Below are 12,134 nucleotides of genomic sequence, written 5' to 3'. Positions count from 1 at the left end.
TTAGCAACTGAGAATAATGTGCCTCCAAGTAGTGTTGTATGTCTCACTGATGTCAAAATATATCCTTACACAATGCTCATTACATAGGAAAGCCAGCTGGGTTTCGGACTCTAGCAGGGCCAGGTTGTTGGCAGTTGTCCGACATCTCCTGAATCCACACCGACAGCAGCTAAGGAGCTGCCCGGCCTACATCCAAACCAAATTATGGTTGATCATGCACTCTAGGGTCTTTCCTACACAGTTCATTAATGCAATGCTCTGGTAACTACTGGGACATGTTCAGTATTGAGAAACACGGCAGTCTCTCAGTCAGTCAGGTCATCCTTGCGATGAAGGGTACAGCCCTGTAATAGAGAGGCATCATATGCTTCCTGCAAACACAAGCACAAGGATCATTCCTGCACCAGGAGTTTCAGTTCCTCCACAAGTTATGGGAGCTATTTATCATGGGGATTGCACTTTCACCCTCTCCTCCTGCCAGAAAAGGGTGCCCACAATGGGTGGAGGCTTGGCCTTGGGGCGAAATGAGTGTCCTAGGCCTACATCATCGTCCGTCGGCTCCGAAAATGAATCATGAGAGATGTCAAAGAGAGCGGCATCAGACTGCTTATTTCCCATCTCCATTAGCAGCAGATTCTTTGCCTTTGACTTTTTTGCCTGGGGAGACCTTGGTGCCAAAAGTGCAGACATGATAGTGGCAGCACTAGACCAGACTGGAGGAGCAGGGAGCTCCGCAACATGGGTTACTGCAGCCTTGTCTGATGTTCTGGGAGGAGGTGTGGTCTTCAAAGGAACTGCTGCAGCACAAGAGCATTGACAAACACAGTTACAAGTGCTGACGCTAGCAACCCCATGTTCATGTAGCAGCAACGGTTCCATGAACCGGCTGTTTAATAACTGAAGTAAAGGATGTGGCATATGTGGGTGGCTGTACAGCCGCCATAGATCTTTTTAGCCTCACCATACAGAATGTGTTTCATTGCTTTGATCTCTTGTACCTTCCTTTCTTCAAAGAAGACACTGCAGTCCCTACTCCAGACAGGGTGATCCCCAGAGCAATGATAATGCCTTTAAATCTTTTTGTAATATCCACTTCATTATAGAAAGTGTAGCACACGTCTTAGAGCCATTTCATCATGCACTAGAATCTCTGACAGATTGTGTCTCGGGTCCACCTGATGTCATAGATCTTGGTTAGTCGTACACTCTTCAATGACACAGTGAACCATTAATGTGTCACCACAGACGCACTGTGAGTGGTGTCTTAATAGAAATTCACTAATTATTTTGGAATGTTGAATTCTGAGATGGCATAAGGCAACATCTTCCCTTCTTGAGCTTTGTAGTGAAGTCTACCACACCTCGGTAGTGTGTTTAATAGTCAGCAGTTTATTGGACTATGTCCAATTTGTCTTCCCATTTCTTCAAGATATCGTGTTGAAATTCAGTACTTGGAATATCTAGTTAGTGTTTTTCCATTGTCACAGCTTAACTGGAATGATGGTGGAACTCAGCAAGCAGGGTATCCTTGTGCTGCAGAGGATTTACCATTGCTCATGGATAGCAGATACCAATGGATGTTTTGGATAGCACTTGCATTGTCTGCAAAAAACTCAAGGAGTGGCTGCATATAATGAAATTTTGTCAAGGTAAAATTTTTGAAGTGCTTTATGGATGGGAATTAACCCTACAGTATGAAGCTTGAATTCTTTTAATACAGGAAGTTGGTCTCCATTTCAGTTATCTATGTTTGCTGAGCCAATTCTTTCATTATCTTTGGATTCATCTGTGTAAAGGGAGAATAAAATGATGATACTCTTGGATGATTGAATAAAATGTATAGTGATAAAAATTGGGAGTCATTTGTCTTTGGTATCGCATCCTGGGTCCATCTTAACTACTGGTTGGGGAACATACCATGGAGGCATTCGTGACCAAGTACTGCATACAGGTAATTGAACGAAACCAAAGTTCACACTGGAAATCTTCCAGTTTTACTGCTGCCAGCTGGTTTGTTCTAAGACAGTTCACCAAGATGTTAAAGCATTTAATTATGAATGCTGTCTGGCACTGGGGGTGTACCTGTACACTGTTTCAAAGCATTATTTAGTTTACAGGTAATAAGTGCACACTGTAAGTTGCAAGGTCAATTGATGTAAAAGATATGGATGTGGTATTGCATTCTGTTAAAAGCTGATGCTGAGCAAAAATATGATGGCAATTCGTGAATGCAAACATTTCTGCTTAATACATTGCCAGAAGTTCAGCAATGTCTAGGCAATGAGTGTTAATTCCTGCTTTGTCGACGATTTTCCAGATTCTATTAGTGGCTTGAAACTCACTAATTCGTCATAATCTGGACCACACTTGTGAAACTGGGGTACGTACTGTCACTGAAGAAACATGTTCCCAACAGTCCTCCTTTGTTTCATTACGTAAAGTGCTTTTGGCCTTTGCCTATGTCACTGTGGAGTCCTTTGTCATTCTCTGAAGGCATCTGCAATTTCTTTACACCACTGTGGAACAGCCATCTGTCTTGATCTAGGAGGACCTGAAGAGAACATTACTATAGTGTTCGCAGTTTGAATGATTATTTCTATCGCGTCTTTCACTACCTTTACTACTCTCCCCTGTATTTATTGTGACCTATGCTTTAGCAGTGAAAGCATTCCAATTGCACCTTCACAGTGAGCAACATGATAAAGAATCTGTGTGGTGTAAATTTGGAACCAATGCAGTAATCACTTAATGGTTACTATCACAAAAGTCATTGTGAATGTTCCACTGGTTCACAAGTGCAAGATTAGGACTATAGATTGTCAAATTTATTGCCGAATAGGACCTATAGATGGTGCTGAAATGTGTTGCGGCTCCCAAATGTATTAGGCAGAGATCAGTGCCTGAGAACAGCCTCTCTAGTAGTTGGCCTCTATGAGTCATTAGCGAACTGCCCCTTATGTAATTATGGTAATTAAAATTTCCCAATACAGTCAAAGATAGGTTTAACTATTTAATTATCTCTTCCTTTTCTTGGTTAACAATTTATTTATTTATTATGGGGAGGGGATCAAACAGCAAGGTCATCAGTCCCATAGGGGGAGGGAAGGATGCAGAATGAAATCAGCCATGCCCTTTCAAATGAATCATCCCAGCATTTGCCTGAAGCAACTTTAAGAAAGCACGGAAAACCTAAATCACGGGAAACCTAAACGGTTTGAACGATCATCCTCCCGAATACAAGTCCAGTGTGCTAACCACTGCGTTACCTCACCCAGTCTTCTGTTTCTCTGTAGATACTATCTCAACAAGGTGTACTGTAGAAACTACAGATTGTCATCAGTACACTTAGTTGTACTCTAATGGTTACTGCTTGAAGTGTAATGTTCATAGGTATTTATTCACTGAAGGTGTTTGAGTTTACCAGTGTGCAAACATCTCAAAATGCTTGTTCCGTGTTTATCCTATTTTTTCCATATGTGTTATATCCTCTAGGAGTAGGAAAGTCTTGATTCTTGTACTATCGCACTAGATTTTTTAAATACACATATGAATTTAAGAAGTTACTGTGCACAAGGGACCATCAACATAGTATGCAGCACTTTAATGCTTTTAAGTGACACTACTAGATACATATCAATGGCAAACAACTGGAATTACCATAATTGTTTTTTTCCTCATTCACTCCTATGAATATTTACTACCCCATACCTCATGGTAGACTTAAAAATACGTAATAAATTGACCAGGTTTATTCATTACTATCCCCAAAGAGGAACATACTGCCATGTATTTCACTGTTGTGCTGAGAAAAACCTTTTGTTACTTAAAGGGTTAAGGCTTTCTTCCTCAGTCAGTCCACATCAAAGACTACCATCATGGAGTAGAGAGTAATAAGAGAATGGTAGTTTGAAGTGGGTTGGTTCGTGGGACTGAAGGGACCAGACTACTAGGGCCATCGGTCCCTTTTTCCATGAACTTGAAACACCCACAAAGAATAAAAACAAACAATGGAGATGACAAGAGACGACACAGGACAAGAAAGACACAGACAGAGACTAGAAAAAAGTAATTATAATCACACCGAGTGTGACAGTGGTTGGCTGACCATAGAAACAAAAAAGGAAAAGCCAACCACCATGAAACGCACTAAAAACCCAGTCTAAAATCATAGGCCAAAGGCCAGACTCAACACAAAAAAAGGACAAACACTTAGATCAAGCAATAAAAAACCCCTGCACGAATAAAACTCAAAACTAAATCTGCCATCGCAACGTCATATGATAAAAGTGCAGGAAGCGTACCAGGCAGCGCAAACGTCTGCCTTAGCGGAGTTAAAAGCGGGCAGCCCAACAAGATGTGGAACACCGTCAAAACTGACCTGCAGTGACATAAAGGTCGGTCCTTGCGGCGCAATAAATACCTGTGTGTCATCCAGGTGTGGCCAATTTGCAGCTGGCAGAGGACAACAGAGTCCTTGCAAGAGACCTGCAAGGAGGAGCGCCACGCACTGGTAGCCTCCTTGATGGCCCGAAGTCTGTTGGGTGAAGGAAGGGTGCGCCATTCTTCACCCCAGGTGCGAAGTACCTTCTCCCGCAAAACTGACCTGAGGTCACTCTCCGAAAGGCCAATCTCCAAGGCTGGTGTGCATGTTCCAGTTTTTTTTTTTAAATAATCATTTTTAGTAATTTTGAGTAGTTTTCGATGTGTTCAACTACTGCAGGATCCCTTCTTTTCTTTTTCTTTACATGGCTGTTTAGTTCCTTTCTGGTTAGCTAATGTGGAAAACTATTTTCAAATAATGATATGAATTTATCATGGAACACTTTTGCACCTACTAACAAAACTCAAAATGAAACAAGCTGCTGCTTTTTGTATTTTTTCTATTTCCTCTATCAATACTACCTTCTAGGTGCCCTACACTGAGAAGCAAATACTCAAGTATTGGTCAGGTGCTCCAAGCAAACTCATTCGCAGATAGACTACACTTCCTGAGTAGTTTTCCAATAAATCAGTCTGGTATTTTACTTTACTATCATTATTTTTATGTGGTTGTTCCACTTTGAACCACCACATATTCACAGTCCCGGGAATTTAATGGATATGACTGTCTCCAGTGATTTATTGACAATTGTGCAATAAAACGACAACAGATTTTCTCACCCAGTGATGTATTTAATACTGCATTTCACCTCAGTGATTGGGTGGAGCTGCACCATAGCCAGTTAGTTTACACAATCAACTTGTCTCATTTTCTGCCAATTATGTATCATATTCCAAAATGAATTTTCACTCAGCAGCGGAGTGTGCAATGATATGAAACTACGTGCCAGATGAAAACTATGTGCCAGACTGTGACTCGAAAACGGGACACTTGGGTTTTGCAGGTAGTGCTCTAGGAATGAACTCTACAAACACGACTCATAACCCGCCCTAGAAGCTTCCCTTCTGTCAATACCCCATGTCCCGATTTACAACCTTCACAGAAGTTCTCCTGCATACATTTTGGGACTAGCTCCTGGGAGAAAGAATACTGCAGACTATGGACACCCAGGTGATTGACCCTGCCCCTACTGGCCCACATCCGTGACGTGGTACACATTTCAAGAAACCATTTGCCTTCTTAATGGTGTATCCTGACACCACCATCAACATGATGTAACAAGGAACATGATTAAGCCAATCAGGTAGTATGTTGCCATTGATCCATGGTACAATACTGATGATCCCAAGCCAACCGCAACCATAACTGGTGACACTGTAGGACAAATGTAGAAACATACAACTGTTGTCTACCATGAATCCCTTCAACAACGTGCACTGGATGTTGTGCTCTCAAACACTTGTGCCTGCATCAGTGTTGTACTCTTTCATCAGTCCACCACTTTGTCACCTAATCTTTGTTTCATTATCCTTCTACCATTTTCCTTAGATGCTCACAACAGTAGCATGCAAACAGCTTCACTCTTTCCAAGATGCTAGTTCCCAGGTGCCAGGCCATAACAATCTGCTCTTTGCTGAAGCAACTTATTTCACTGGATTTCTCAATATGTGGCCTAAGATTCTACATTGATCTCTGCTCCACATAAATACTTTTCATACTGCATTAAGTGTCCACAACACCACTAGACAGTATTCACTCTCACAGCTGTTAGTTGCCATAAATGCAAAATTTTACATCAACAACTCTTCAGGCTTTATAAATGTTGACAACTTAGTGTATTTAATGCAAAAAGTTAGGTCAATTATCCAGGCTACAAAAAGTGTTCCAATATTTTTATAGTCTGACAAGTTTACATAATGATTTACATTAAATAGCCCCAGTCTTCAAAACATACGCATCTGAACTTTTAGAGGGGTTCAATAAAAGAACATAAGTTAGTGGCAAACAACAGCAATTGTCTCTGGTACTTACAAAAAATGGATTGTACACTTGAATAAAATGGTGACAAAATCTGGCATGCCAAAAACTTCAACCCACATTCAGAACTTAACGAGCCCAATGATAATTGTTAATATGCAGCAGACATAATTAGGCCTAATGAAAAAACTGACCTATACAAAAAATTTGCAGGAATTCAGATTAGCCTAAAATGAAATATTTATGTTACTTCTTGTTTAAATTCCATCATCGCATTTTCTACCACTATCTGCTCATGGAAATATGACTCTGATTCTGGAAACCCAACACTACATTTTAATAATATACTGAAGTGAAAAGGTAAGTATCTCATACCAAACGGCTAAAGCAAAATAAAAATATGGAGATGTGCCTGTTTTACCACCTTCCAAGATCATTTATTTGTAAAACTCTCCATTCATGTAGAACTAGTGTTTTAAGGCTCACAAATGTAAAGTTGCTAAAGACTCGATACCATGTAAGAGACAAGCAAGTTATCAGATTCACAAGTCATAAATGAGGTACTATTTGGAAAAAAGCTAATAATTAGATCGAAACACCACATTTTAACATGTGCACTACTTACACAGACATATCTCCCAAAACAGAAGTTGTATTATCATATATTTTTCCTTTAGGCCCTATTTTGTCATCAAAGTGTAAATATGGAGCTTCAATTAAGTGCTTAAAACACAGTGGAACTGAACAGTATGAACACTTGACAAAGTCAAAAAGTAGACATGGCACATAACTGTTCGGGTATCTGCACTGTAGTAGTCTAATGCCAAAAGTGACAGTGATCGTATTATCAAATGATGCAACAGGAATACTAACTTTGCAACCAGATGTTTGCCATGCATATAAACCATAGTACTGCATCAATGTGCAGGAAGATATATGATGATGAACGTAACGTTTGTTCATTTGAGAGTGTACAAAATCAGAAGTTGTTCTTTTGTAGTTTTCAGATTCAGTAGCCTTCAAACATAAAATGTAACCAAATGGCTGTTTTCTTTGCAGACAAAATAGTCTTGATGTGTGGTAGAACATATACCTCCATATTTTAAAGAATGTTTATGCATGTTTTGCCTTTCAGCCTGAGATCTTCCTATTTAAGTAAACAAGCCAATTTAGCATCTACAAATGTCTGACTTAAATTCCATACTTAACCTTTCCCAGTGGGGAATAAGATTTATTGCAACAATTCAGTCACCATAGGCTATATAATTCTGAAGAGAAATGTAAATCCAATATTTGGAATTTTTGGACTGCGTAAACATGTCATTGACTTTATGATAGAGCAAAGAGTAATAGGGCCTAGTAAAATAACCCGTAATATAAATGGTATGGCCACCTATTTTATATGTTAGGTTAGATCTTAACACTTTTTACATTCTTAACATTTTTGAAATAAAATTAACTCGATATTTCCAAACAACAGAGTAAATTCTGGCCAAACACTTACGAGACTGGCGATATGTATAATTGCTGCTGCAAGGGTGCTAGTGAAACAACATTACTGATGCCCAAACAACAGATAAACCAGACATCGGAATTCAGTTAGAGTGCACAATGTCATAAAACAAATCGGTTGCTTCCTAATTTCTCCAATGCTAAAATACTTGGGTGAACGCAAAATCTTAAATTTCTCTTTCCTGCAACATCCAATTTAACGTTTACGGATAATTTAACTGTTTCTCCGAATAAAATGCCAGCATCTTGTAGAATTACTTCACCGGTCTAAAAATGCATCAACAAGAATATGGAATTTTGGCATATAATTTCATAAACAGGAAATACTGCGATGTTGGCTGTTCCACCAATATTAACATACTTAAAATACATTCAGCATAGTAGTAGGGTCTAGAAAACTACACAATTAAATTTTGCAGTACATCGGATGTTTTATTATCGATCGAGGAAAAGTTACCGCTGCAAAACACACATAAATAGACATAAAGATAGAGCCATGATAAGCTTACAACTTCAGCTACAAGTACCTCAATAAACTTGGCAGGAGCTTACCTTCTTCTGATCATTTTAATTCATAAGCCGCAGCTTTAAATTGTACAAACGTTTCACTGCCAATGTCACACTTTAGTGTAACATAAGCCCTACATTACTATATAAAAAAATAAAAATACCAGCACAGCACAACACGCAAACGGACTTGTTGTTTTAAGTTGTTCCAAACAACTGTTTTAGTCTTTACGCCGCGCACAAACGCCATGTTGTTTACCTTCTTTTATCATCTTTGCACAACATACATACCTCAAGAACTGAAAAATACTAACATCCTTGCTCGTCAAGTGACAGCCGTTCATTTTGTTAATTTACTGTTGGCTTGTAGCATGCATGCCTTTTAGCCGTCATACATTAAAAGGATTTACAAATATGTCAAAAATCAAGAATCTTTATTCACCGTAAATCAGTTCACAATGATATAGGTTTCATCAGTTTTATACAAGATAAAGTATATACAATGCACAGTAGTACAATGTGTAGCATTAAATATTAGTTCTACAAAGTTCACGAAGTACATAATAATACAATTAAAAGTAACAGTTTCTAAAAGTTAATATAATAATCTGGTAAATCAAAGTATCACACAAATGGAACTGCACAAAGTGTCATATTGAATGGACCGATTTTTTTCCGTGGATGTCGAGTTAATTTCAGTCTTGACGTTGCCAGAGGGAGTACTGGAAGTGGATGGTTTACTCTCGCTATCGTCCGATGTGAAAATGCCTCTTTACCTGGATTGGAATCATTCGCCGACCGAGGTATCATCGCTTACAAGACCTGGCATTGTGGAATAGATGCTAAGACCCAATCTAGACCTAGTTATATATATAGTAATATGCCTTTTACATTGTATACCCGCTCCTGTCGTAATAGTAACGATGAAAAAATGCGTGTATTGATTAAAGGACTTGGTGATCTGTTAACCAGTTGTACAACTTATGTTTAAAACTAATTATATCCATGGTCCGATGAAAAGACTGGTAACGTCTTGAAAATTCTGAGTGGGTTTACTTCGTGAGAATTTCCAGTCATTGCTAACCTGTACCCAGGTATATCTAACTTCGACTTAACCCTAATATTGTGGTAAGTATGTTGAGCCTGGTGAAGAGTGGACGACAACATATGTATTGCGAAGGTACTGTGAGTATCCAGAGTTCCTTAAATAAATGACTGCAAGGTGATCTTGGGTGGGCTCCAGCTATTATTCTGATTACACGCTTTTGTGCAATGAACACTTTCTCTCTTAATGACGAATTGACCCAAAATATGATGCCATATGAAATTAGAGAATGAAAATGGGCATATTAGGCTAATTTACTGATCTGTTTATCTCCAAAATTTGCAATAACCCTAATGGCATAAGTAGCTGAACCTAACCTATTCAGCACATGTGTTTCTTCCAGTTCAATTTCTCATCAATGCACACACCTAGAAATTTTGAGTATTCTACCTTAGCAACAGACTTCCGTTCATAGCCTATATTTATCAACAGTGTTATGCCATTTACTGCACAGAATTGTATAAACTGTGTTTTCTCAAAATTTAATGAGTGACCTTTGCAGAGAACTGCTTAATAATTTTCTGAAAGACATTATTTGCAATTTCCTCAGCTGATTCTTGCTTGTTGGGTGTGATTACTATACTTGTATCAGCAGCAAAAAGAACTAACTTTGCATCTTCATGAATATAGAGTGGCAAGTCGTTGATACATATTAAGAACAAAACGGGACCCAAGACTGAACCCTGTGGGACACCATGCTTGATACCTCCTCAGTTAGAGGACTCTGCTGGTTTTTGTAGACTATCTGTACTGTTAATTTCAACCTTCTGCATTCTTCCAGTTAAGTATGAATTAAAGCATTTGTGCACTGTCCCACTCATGCGACAATACTTAAGCTTATCTAGAAGAATTTCATGATTCACACAATCAAAAGCCTTTGAGAGATCACAAAACATCCCAGTGGGTGATGTTCGGTTATTCATTGCATTTAATATTTGATCAGTGAAAGCATATATAGCATTTTCTGTTGAAAAGCCTTTCTGGAAACCAAACTGACATTTTGTTAGTACTTCATTTTTTACAAATATGTGAGGCTGCTCTTGAATACATTACTTTTTCAAGAACTTTGGATAAAGCTCTCAGAAGTGAGATTGGGTGGTGGTAGTTAGCATCAGATCAATCCCCTTCTTTATGCAATGGTTTAACAATAGCATATTTCAGTCTCAATCCCCTTCTTTATGCAATGGTTTAACAATAGCATATTTCAGTCTATCTGGAAAAATTCCCTGTTTCAGTGAGCTACTACGTATGTGGCTGAGAATCCTGCTTATTTGTTGGGAACAAGCTCTTAGTACTCTGTTGGAAATGCCATCAATTCCATGTGAGCTTTTACTTTTGAGTGAATTTATTATTTTCCTAATTTCAGTAAGAAGGGTGGGTTGGATTCAAATTTTATCAAATTGCATAGGTACTGCCTCCTTCATATACTGCCTTGCATTTTCTAATGAATAACTCGATCCTATTTACTCTACAACACTTAAAAATGATTATTAAAAGAGTTTTCTACTTCTGACTTCTTGCTGACAAACTTTTCATTGTTTGATAGAAATACAGTCTTCGTGTGCTCTCGGTTGCCCTGTTTCCCTTTTCACAATATTTAAAATTGTTTTAATTTTATTATCAGATGTGGTAATCTCAGACATAATGCACATACTTCTGGACTTTTTATAATGTTTCATTGTTTCGGGATCATTACTCCTCCTAGCTATAAGATACATTTCCGTTTTCTGTTTACAAGATATGTTTATCCCTTTAGTAAACCATGGCTTTTTACATGGTTTCTTACAATTATATTTCACTGATTTCTTAGGGAAACTGTTTTCAAATATACTCACAAAGGTATCATGGAATATGTTAAATTTTAAATTAGCATCATGTTCCCTGTACACCTCAACCCAGTCTAACTGTTGCAAGCTGTCCCTAAAATTTAGAAATGTTAAATCGTTAATGGAACACACTATTTTGGAGGACTGTTTTGCAATACTGTATGGAGCTATATCATATACTGTAACTAGCTTTGCATCATGATCAGACAGACCATTCTTAACAGCAAAAGGTTTTATTTGATTAAATTTATCTTGGTCTATGAAAACATTATCTATCAGTGTGCTGCTTTCCTGTCTACCTGTGTTGGAAAATCAATAACTGGTGTCAAATTGGAAGAACCAAGTGATACTTCAAGGTCAAGCTTTCTATCTGACTCTGTCAGAAAATCTACATTGAAATCCCCACAAACAATAATTTGCTTTCCTTTGTCTGACAGGTAGCACAACAAAGAATCCAAGTTTTCCAAAAATAGTTGAAAATTTCCCGATGGGGACCTATACATAGCTACAATTATAAAAGTGCCTTTATTTAGTTTAAGCTCAGATGCACATGCTTCTATGTGTTGCTCTATGCAGAATTTTCTAGTTTTAAAATTTTTCACACTATGACTGATTTCAACATATATGGCAACTCCTCCTCTCTTCATAGTGTCTCTACTTACATGTGCTGAAAGCTTATATCCACCTACATTTACCATTTCCAACTATATGATGTTCAGACAGGCATAGTACATCTATTGCACCCTCAGTTTCTAAATCTTCTATACAAACAAGAAGCTCATCTACTTTGTTTTTTAATCCCCTGATATTCTGATGCAATATATTA

The 12,134-nt window shown here is 38.2% G+C and overlaps 1 long non-coding RNA gene across 1 annotated transcript in view; it reads right to left on the bottom strand.

The window, feature by feature from the left end:
• LOC124606145 overlaps nucleotides 1-8,636 on the bottom strand; it is a 204,251-nt gene extending 195,615 nt beyond the window's left edge. Inside the window, exon 1 of the long non-coding RNA XR_006978696.1 lies at nucleotides 8,423-8,636. This is a non-coding gene — a long non-coding RNA (uncharacterized LOC124606145). The remainder of the gene's footprint in view (nucleotides 1-8,422) is intronic.
• Between the last annotated feature and the right edge of the window lie 3,498 nt (nucleotides 8,637-12,134).

This window comes from Schistocerca americana, chromosome 3 (assembly GCF_021461395.2).
Source record: "Schistocerca americana isolate TAMUIC-IGC-003095 chromosome 3, iqSchAmer2.1, whole genome shotgun sequence".
Classification (NCBI taxonomy): Eukaryota; Metazoa; Arthropoda; class Insecta; order Orthoptera; family Acrididae; genus Schistocerca; species Schistocerca americana.
Note: the sequence above shows the minus strand (reverse complement) of the source record. Positions and strands in the feature narration are given on the sequence as shown.